General features: G+C 47.8%; 1 protein-coding gene across 1 annotated transcript in view; it reads right to left on the bottom strand.

Annotated features, from left to right (window-relative positions):
• LOC121555317 (potassium voltage-gated channel subfamily B member 2-like) overlaps positions 1-9328 on the bottom strand; it is a 267422-nt gene that overhangs the window by 4174 nt on the left and 253920 nt on the right. The gene's annotated exons all lie outside the window — the stretch shown is intronic.

The following is a 9328-nucleotide window of genomic DNA, read 5'->3' as shown; positions in this document are numbered from 1 at the left end:
AAACTTCTTTTGGGGAAGCACGAGACACTTTTTGCTGATTTGTATAAAAATGGGAACATAAGCAACCTTATCTTCCACACAGACCATCCCCTGGCATGGCACAGTGCTATACTAGCACACTACCCCTCTGTTAAGAGGGGTGGTGTTAGCGACGGGTGGAAACTCAGGATACTGGACAACGAGGACTCTGAGTCGTCTAATATTAATCTCTATAAATCTGGAACAGTATTGGTACTGGGCAACACCAAACATTTCCAGCTGGACTTTCACCTAATCAAAGAAAAAGCTCAGCAGGAGAAGCTCTCCCTTGAGAAAGATACCCCTACCCCGAGCGGGTCAGACCAGACCTCTTCATTAAATAACCCCACAGAGCAACCCCAAGCAGAAAGTCAACTTCCCAGCACAGAGTACTACTCCCTCATTGAAATGAAGGATAAATTCACCCAGCTGGAGGTAAGGCAGGTGGAGCTGGAACAGCAGGTGAACACACTCCAGTCAGCACAGACCCAGACAACAGTCCAGCACAACAACACCCCCTTAACTAGACCTGGAGAGCTGCACTCTGGACTGTGGTGAGACAACATCAACAGGAGAAAGAGCAGGAGCAGGAGAAGAACAGAGCACTAGAGGAGAGGATCAGAGTGCTGGAGGAGAAGGTGAGAACGATGACGGGTGACATTGAACAACCCATTAGAGAACAGCCCACCTCAGATCCTGGCCAAAGTCTCGACACCGCAGCAGAACAGTCCACCCTAGACCCTGACCATAGCCTCGACATCACACCCAGACAAACAAATGAAGAACCCCAAGCCCTGGGGACCCCAACCCCCTCTGAGCAACCCCCCAGTCAGACACCCTGATAGCCCTCATGACGACCCCCCACACCCACTGAGGACATACACAAGCCACAGATTGTACTCCTTATGGACTCAAACGGGAAATACATACAAGAAAATAAACTTTTTCCAAAACACACAGTGTCTAAACTCTGGTGTCCAAACACCCAGCACGCTCTAGACCTTCTGTCTGAGGACCGACTAGGATCACCCAGCCACATAATAATACACACAGGCACAAACGACCTGAGAACACAGCAGGAAAGGGTGGCCACATCACTCAAGGGAGTGATAGAAAAAGCTTCTTCTACTTTCCCCAACGCACAAGTGGTTATCTCAACTCTGTTACCACGAAAAGACTTCCACCCTGCTACCATACAGCGGGTAAACGCAAGTATTTCCCGTGACTGTGCATCAAAACCAAATGTCTTCCTGGCCCACCACTCCACCCTGGACGTGAACAGCCTTTACGACCAGGTCCACCTATACAAGGCAGCAGTGCCCACTTTCGCCCGGACCCTAAAGGATATCGCCCTCAACCGCAGACCCAACACCTCACACAGGAGCAACAGATCAACAGACACCCCGCCCAGACCAGCGAGACACTCTCCCAGACCTGCGGGACCCCCCCCAGGACCTACACATAGAGGACCCCCGCAGAGAGGACCTACATCCAGACCACAGCACCATCAACCACATCTACAACCCCACCAATTAACTCCCCCCCAAGTCAACCATGCCCACACCCCATTTAGGCCCCCTCAGATCAGACCTATGCCCCTCCTACCCACCCCAAGCCCCCCACTCCCACAAAGAGGGCCTCAACATGAAAGTCACACATACGCCCAGGCCATGAGCAGGCAAACAGGCCCAACACCCACTCTTACACTAGCCCAAGCCAATGGCATGTACCAGATGCTCAGCAGGCTCTGCTCACAATTACTGGCCTGAGGCCAAACCACACAACCAACAACATTAGACACTTTATGGAACACAAAGCCTTCACTATTTCATCCTGGAATATCCAAGGCCTGAGGTCATCTGCCTTTGGCCTAAAGAGCAGGAATCTGGACTTCACCAAAGAAATCGGAAATACAGACATTGTCATCCTACAAGAAACATGGTATAGAGGAGACAGACACACTGGTTGCCCTCTAGGTTACAGAGAGCTGGTAGTCCCATCCACCAAACTACCAGGTGTGAAACAGGGAAGGGACTCAGGGGGTATGCTAATTTGGTATAGAGCAGACCTAACTCACTCTATTAAATTAATCAAAACAGGAACATTTTACATTTGGTTAGAAATTCAAAAGGAAATTATCTCAACTGAGAAAAATGTCCTCCTGTGTGACAGCATTCCCTCCCCCATATGCCCCCCTAGGCACAACTACGACAACATAACCAACAAAAATGGGTCACGACTCCTGCAGCTCTGTCGCACACTGGGTATGTACATAGTCAATGGTAGGCTTCGAGGGGACTCCTATGGTAGGTACACCTATAGCTCATCTCTTGGCAGTAGTACTGTAGACTACTTTATCACTGACCTCAACCCAGAGTCTCTCAGAGCGTTCACAGTCAGCCCACTGACACCCCTATCAGACCACAGCAAAATCACAGTCTACTTGAACAGAGCAATACTCAATCATGAGGCATCAAAGCCAAAAGAACTGAATAATATTAAGAAATGCTATAGATGGAAGGAAAGTAGTGTTGAAACCTACCAAAAAACAATTAGGAAACAACAAATTCAATCCATTCTAGACAACTTCCTGGACAAAACGTTCCACTGTAATAGTGAAGGTGTAAACTTGGCAGTAGAAAACCTAAACAGTATATTTGACCTCTCAGCTTCCCTATCAAATCTAAAAATCTCTAACAGAAAACCAAAGAAAAGTAATAACAGTGATAAATGGTTTGATGAAGAATGCAAAAACCTAAGAAAGAAATTGAGAAACCTATCCAACCAAAAAACATAGAGACCCAGAAAACCTGAGCCTACGCCTTCACTATGGTGAATCACTAAAACAATACAGAAATACACTACGGAAAAGAAGGAACAGCATGTCAGAAATCAGCTCAATGTAATTGAAGAATCCATAGACTCTAACCACTTCTGGGAAAATGGGAAAACACTAAACAAACAACAACACGAAGAGCTATCTATCCAAAATGGAGATGTATGGGTAAACCACTTCTCCAATCTTTTTGGCCCTATAACAGAGAACAAACAGCAAAAAAATATACATGATCAAATGCAAATCTTAGAATCAACTATTAAAGACTACCAGAACCCTCTGGATTCTCCAATTACATTGAATGAACTACAGGATAAAATACAAACCCTCCAACCCAAAAAGTCCTGTGGTGTTGATGGTATCCTCAATGAAATGATAAAATATACAGACCACAAATTTCAATTAGCTATACTTAAACTCTTTAACATCATCCTTAGCTCTGGCATCTTCCCCAACATCTGGAACTAAGGACTGATCACCCCAATCCACAAAAGTGGAGACAAATTTGACCCCAATAACTACCGTGGGATATGCGTCAACAGCAACCTTGGGAAAATCCTCTGCATTATCATTAACAGCAGACTAGTTCATTTCCTCAGTGAAAACAATGTACTGAGCAAATGTCAAATTGGCTTTTACCAAATTACCGTACGACAGACCACGTATTCACCCTGCACACCCTAATTGACAAACAAACAAACCAAAACAAAGGCAAAGTCTTCTCATGCTTTGTTGATTTCAAAAAGCTTTTGACTCAATTTGGCATGAGGGTCTGCTATACAAATTGATGGAAAGTGGGGTTCGGGGAAAAACATACGACATTATAAAATCCATGTACACAAACAACAAGTGTGCGGTTAAAATTGGCAAAAAAACACACACATTTCTTTCCCACAGGGCCGTGGGGTGAGACAGGGATGCAGTTTAAGCCCCACCCTCTTCAACATATATATCAACGAATTGGCGAGGGCACTAGAACAGTCTGCAGCACCCGGCCTCACCCTACTAGAATCTGAAGTCAAATGTCTTCTGTTTGCTGACGATCTGGTGCTTCTGTCACCAACCAAGGAGGGCCTACAGCAGCACCTAGATCTTCTGCACAGATTCTGTCAGACCTGGGCCCTGACAGTAAATCTCAGTAAGACAAAAATAATGGTGTTCCAAAAAAGGTCCAGTTGCCAGGACCACAAATACAAATTCCATCTAGACACCGTTGCCCTAGAGCACACAAAAACTATACATACCTCGGCCTAAACATCAGCGCCACAGGTAACTTCCACAAAGCTGTGAACGATCTGAGAGACAAGGCAAGAAGGGCCTTCTATGCCATCAAAAGGAACATAAAATTTGACATACCAATTAGGATCTGGCTAAAAATACTTGAATCAGTTATAGAACCCATTGCCCTTTATGGTTCTGAGGTCTGGGGTCCGCTCACCAACCAAGAATTCACAAAATGGGACAAACACCAAATTGAGACTCTGCATGCAGAATTCTGCAAAAACATCCTTCGTGTACAACGTAAAACACCAAATAATGCATGCAGAGCAGAATTAGGCCAATACCCGCTAATTATCAAAATCCAGAAAAGAGCCGTTAAATTGTATAACCACTTAAAAGGAAGCGATTCCCAAACCTTCCATAACAAAGCCATCACCTACAGAGAGATGAACTTGGAGAAGAGTCCCCTAAGTAAGCTTGTCCTGGGGCTCTGTTCACAAACACAAACAGACCCCACACAGCCCCAGGACAACAACAACAACAACACAACTAGACCCAACCAAATCATGAGAAAACAAAAAGAGAATTACTTGACACATTGGAAAGAACAAACAAAAAAACAGAGCAAACTAGAATGCTATTTGGCCCTAAACAGAGAGTACACAGTGGCAGAATACTTGACCACTGTGACTGACCCAAACTTAAGGAAAGCTTTGACTATGTACAGACTCAGTGAGCATAGCCTTGCTATTGAGAAAGGCCGCCGTAGGCAGACCTGGCTCTCAAGAGAAGACAGGCTATGTGCACACTGCCCACAAAATGAGGTGGAAACTGAGCTGCACTTCCTAACCTCCTGACAAATGTATGACCATATTAGAGACACATATTTCCCTCAGATTACAGCGATCCACAAAGAATTCGAAAACAAACCCAATTTTGATAAACTCCCTTATCTACTGGGTGAAAAACCACAGTGTGCCATCACAGCTGCAAGATTTGTGACCTGTTGCCACAAGAAAAGGGCAACCAGTGAAGAACAAACACCATTGTAAATACAACCCATATTTATGTTTATTTATTTTCCCATTTGTACTTTAACTATTTGCACATTGTTACAACACTGTATATATACATAATATGACATTTGAAATGTCTTTATTCTTTTGAAACTTGAGTGTAATGTTTACTGTTAATATTTATTGTTTATTTCACTTTTGTTTACTATCTACTTCACTTGCTTTGGCAATGTTAACACACGTTTCCCATGCCAATAAAGCCCTTAAATTGAAATTGAAATTGAATTGAGAGAGAGGGATGGAGGAAGAGGGAGGGAGGGTGGGGGAGAGAGGGAGGGAGGGAGGGAGAGAGAGGGGGAAAGAGGGAGAGAGAGAGAGAGAGGGGAGGGAGGGGGAGAGAGGGATGGAGGGTGGTGGGGGAGAGAGGGAGGGAGGGGGAGAGAGGGAGGGAGAGAGAGAGAGAGAGAGAGAGAGAGAGAGGGAGGGAGGGAGGGAGGGAGGGAGGGAGGTCGGATGGGTGGGTGGATGGGTGGGGGAAAGAGGGAGGGTGGGTGGGGGAGAGAGAGAGAGGGGGAGAGAGGGAGAGAGAGATAGGGAGGGAGGGGGAGAGAGAGAGGGGGGGAGAGAGAAAAAAGCATTCAATCAGTGACGTCACCCACTCTGAGACCTAGAAGTAGTTGTTTCCCTTTTCTGTGAGGACTGCTGCTCTGTAAGGACTGCTGCTCTGTAAGGACTGCTGCTCTGTAAGGACTGCTGCTCTGTAAGGACCACTGCTCTGTAAGGACTGCTGCTCTGTAAGGACTGCTGCTCTGTAAGGACTGCTGCTCTGTAAGGACTGCTGCTCTGTAAGGACTGCTGCTCTGTAAGGACCTCTGCTCTGTAAGGACTGCTGCTCTGTAAGGACTGCTGCTCTGTAAGGACTGCTGCTCTGTAAGGACTGCTGCTCTGTAAGGACCGCTGCTCTGTAAGGACCACTGCTCTGTAAGGACCCCTGCTCTGTAAGGACTGCTGCTCTGTAAGGACTGCTGCTCTGTAAGGACTGCTGCTCTGTAAGGACTGCTGCTCTGTAAGGACTGCTGCTCTGTAAGGACCGCTGCTCTGTAAGGACCACTGCTCTGTAAGGACCCCTGCTCTGTAAGGACTGATGCTCTGTAAGGACCACTGCTCTGTAAGGACCGCTGCTCTGTAAGGACCGCTGCTCTGTAAGGACTGCTGCTCTGTAAGGACTGCTGCTCTGTAAGGACTGCTGCTCTGTAAGGACTGCTGCTCTGTAAGGACCGCTGCTCTGTAAGGACCACTGCTCTGTAAGGACTGCTGCTCTGTAAGGACTGCTGCTCTGTAAGGACTGCTGCTCTGTAAGGACTGATGCTCTGTAAGGACCACTGCTCTGTAAGGACTGCTGCTCTGTAAGGACTGCTGCTCTGTAAGGACTGCTGCTCTGTAAGGACTGCTGCTCTGTAAGGACCGCTGCTCTGTAAGGACTGCTGCTCTGTAAGGACTGCTGCTCTGTAAGGACCGCTGCTCTGTAAGGACCGCTGCTCTGTAAGGACCGCTGCTCTGTAAGGACTGCTGCTCTGTAAGGACCGCTGCTCTGTAAGGACTGCTGCTCTGTAAGGACTGCTGCTCTGTAAGGACTGCTGCTCTGTGAGGACTGCTGCTCTGTAAGGACTGCTGCTCTGTAAGGACCACTGCTCTGTAAGGACTGCTGCTCTGTAAGGACTGCTGCTCTGTAAGGACTGCTGCTCTGTAAGGACTGCTGCTCTGTAAGGACTGCTGCTCTGTAAGGACCGCTGCTCTGTAAGGACCACTGCTCTGTAAGGACCGCTGCTCTGTAAGGACCGATGCTCTGTAAGGACTGCTGCTCTGTAAGGACTGCTGCTCTGTAAGGACTGCTGCTCTGTAAGGACCGATGCTCTGTAAGGACTGCTGCTCTGTAAGGACTGCTGCTCTGTAAGGACTGCTGCTCTGTAAGGACTGCTGCTCTGTAAGGACTGCTGCTCTGTAAGGACCGATGCTCTGTAAGGACTGATGCTCTGTAAGGACTGCTGCTCTGTAAGGACTGCTGCTCTGTAAGGACTGCTGCTCTGTAAGGACTGCTGCTCTGTAAGGACTGCTGCTCTGTAAGGACTGCTGCTCTGTAAGGACCACTGCTCTGTAAGGACTGCTGCTCTGTAAGGACTGCTGCTCTGTAAGGACTGCTGCTCTGTAAGGACCACTGCTCTGTAAGGACCACTGCTCTGTAAGGACTGCTGCTCTGTAAGGACTGCTGCTCTGTAAGGACTGCTGCTCTGTAAGGACTGCTGCTCTGTAAGGACCGCTGCTCTGTAAGGACTGCTGCTCTGTAAGGACTGCTGCTCTGTAAGGACTGCTGCTCTGTAAGGACTGCTGCTCTGTAAGGACTGCTGCTCTGTAAGGACCACTGCTCTGTAAGGACTGCTGCTCTGTAAGGACCGCTGCTCTGTAAGGACTGCTGCTCTGTAAGGACCGCTGCTCTGTAAGGACTGCTGCTCTGTAAGGACCCGCTGCTCTGTAAGGACTGCTGCTCTGTAAGGACCGCTGCTCTGTAAGGACTGCTGCTCTGTAAGGACCGCTGCTCTGTAAGGACTGCTGCTCTGTAAGGACTGCTGCTCTGTAAGGACTGCTGCTCTGTAAGGACTGCTGCTCTGTAAGGACCACTGCTCTGTAAGGACCGCTGCTCTGTAAGGACTGCTGCTCTGTAAGGACTGCTGCTCTGTAAGGACTGCTGCTCTGTAAGGACTGCTGCTCTGTAAGGACCGATGCTCTGTAAGGACTGCTGCTCTGTAAGGACCACTGCTCTGTAAGGACTGCTGCTCTGTAAGGACCGATGCTCTGTAAGGACTGCTGCTCTGTAAGGACTGCTGCTCTGTAAGGACTGCTGCTCTGTAAGGACCGATGCTCTGTAAGGACTGCTGCTCTGTAAGGACTGCTGCTCTGTAAGGACTGCTGCTCTGTAAGGACCGATGCTCTGTAAGGACTGCTGCTTTGTAAGGACTGCTGCTCTGTAAGGACTGCTGCTCTGTAAGGACTGCTGCTCTGTAAGGACTGCTGCTCTGTAAGGACTGCTGCTCTGTAAGGACCGCTGCTCTGTAAGGACTGCTGCTCTGTAAGGACCGATGCTCTGTAAGGACTGCTGCTCTGTAAGGACCGATGCTCTGTAAGGACTGCTGCTTTGTAAGGACTGCTGCTCTGTAAGGACTGCTGCTCTGTAAGGACTGCTGCTCTGTAAGGACTGCTGCTCTGTAAGGACTGCTGCTCTGTAAGGACCACTGCTCTGTAAGGACTGATGCTCTGTAAGGACCGCTGCTCTGTAAGGACTGCTGTTCTGTAACTAAACACCAGTCAGGGAGTCCAGAAGAAGGATTGTCCACGTGGAAAGGTTCAAATGTGAGTTAATGTGGAGGACAGTGGTTTACAGAGGTTGTCTCAACCTGCCCTGAAGAGTTGAGAGGCAGAGTGGAGTTCTGCTGCTCCCAGGCTAGGCCACTGATTGGCTGATCAGGACAGCTGACTCTGTTCTCTGGCAACCTGGTCGTTAACGCATAGGTGTGAAGTGCCCTATGCCACTGAGCACTAGGGTCAGGCTGAGGCAGGGGATGGTAACCTACCTTATCAGTAAAAGGCTACAAAGTTTGTGTCTCTCCCAGGGCCAGAGAGAAGGTTAAGGAGAAATAACAGCGTATTACCTACACAGTGCACTACCTTTGACCAGGGCCCATTGGGAATAGAGGATAATTTGGGATGCAGCCACAGCAAAGAGTCCATCTCCTCCGGAGCATGAAATAGGCCTCCTTGAGCAAAGCAAAGCCGACATTGTTTCTGTGCCAGATTCTTGTGAAATTAAGATACTTTCTTTGCCATAATTAACATCATAAACATGATTTGCATTTGTTTAATACCTAAATAACCTCTCCATTAAAAAGAAGGTGATGAAGAAGGAGGCTTTGACAGCTCCAAACTATTTGAGTCATTACATCGGCCTGCATCCCAAATGGCACCCTATTCCCTATATAGTGCACTACATTTGACCAAAAGTAGTGCACTATAAAGGGAATAGGGTGCCATTTTAGCCACTACATTCATAATAATGATTAATTATTATAACAAAAACCAGTGAGCGGGTCACTCCTAAAGTAGTCGACAATTGCTACAGTGTCACGCCCTGACTCAGGGGACGCTTATATGTTGAGTCAGGGTGTGTATATTCCTTGTTGTGCTT

The sequence above is a fragment of the Coregonus clupeaformis genome, unplaced genomic scaffold, assembly GCF_020615455.1.
Source record: "Coregonus clupeaformis isolate EN_2021a unplaced genomic scaffold, ASM2061545v1 scaf0081, whole genome shotgun sequence".
NCBI classification, from domain to species: Eukaryota; Metazoa; Chordata; class Actinopteri; order Salmoniformes; family Salmonidae; genus Coregonus; species Coregonus clupeaformis.
Note: the sequence above shows the minus strand (reverse complement) of the source record. Positions and strands in the feature narration are given on the sequence as shown.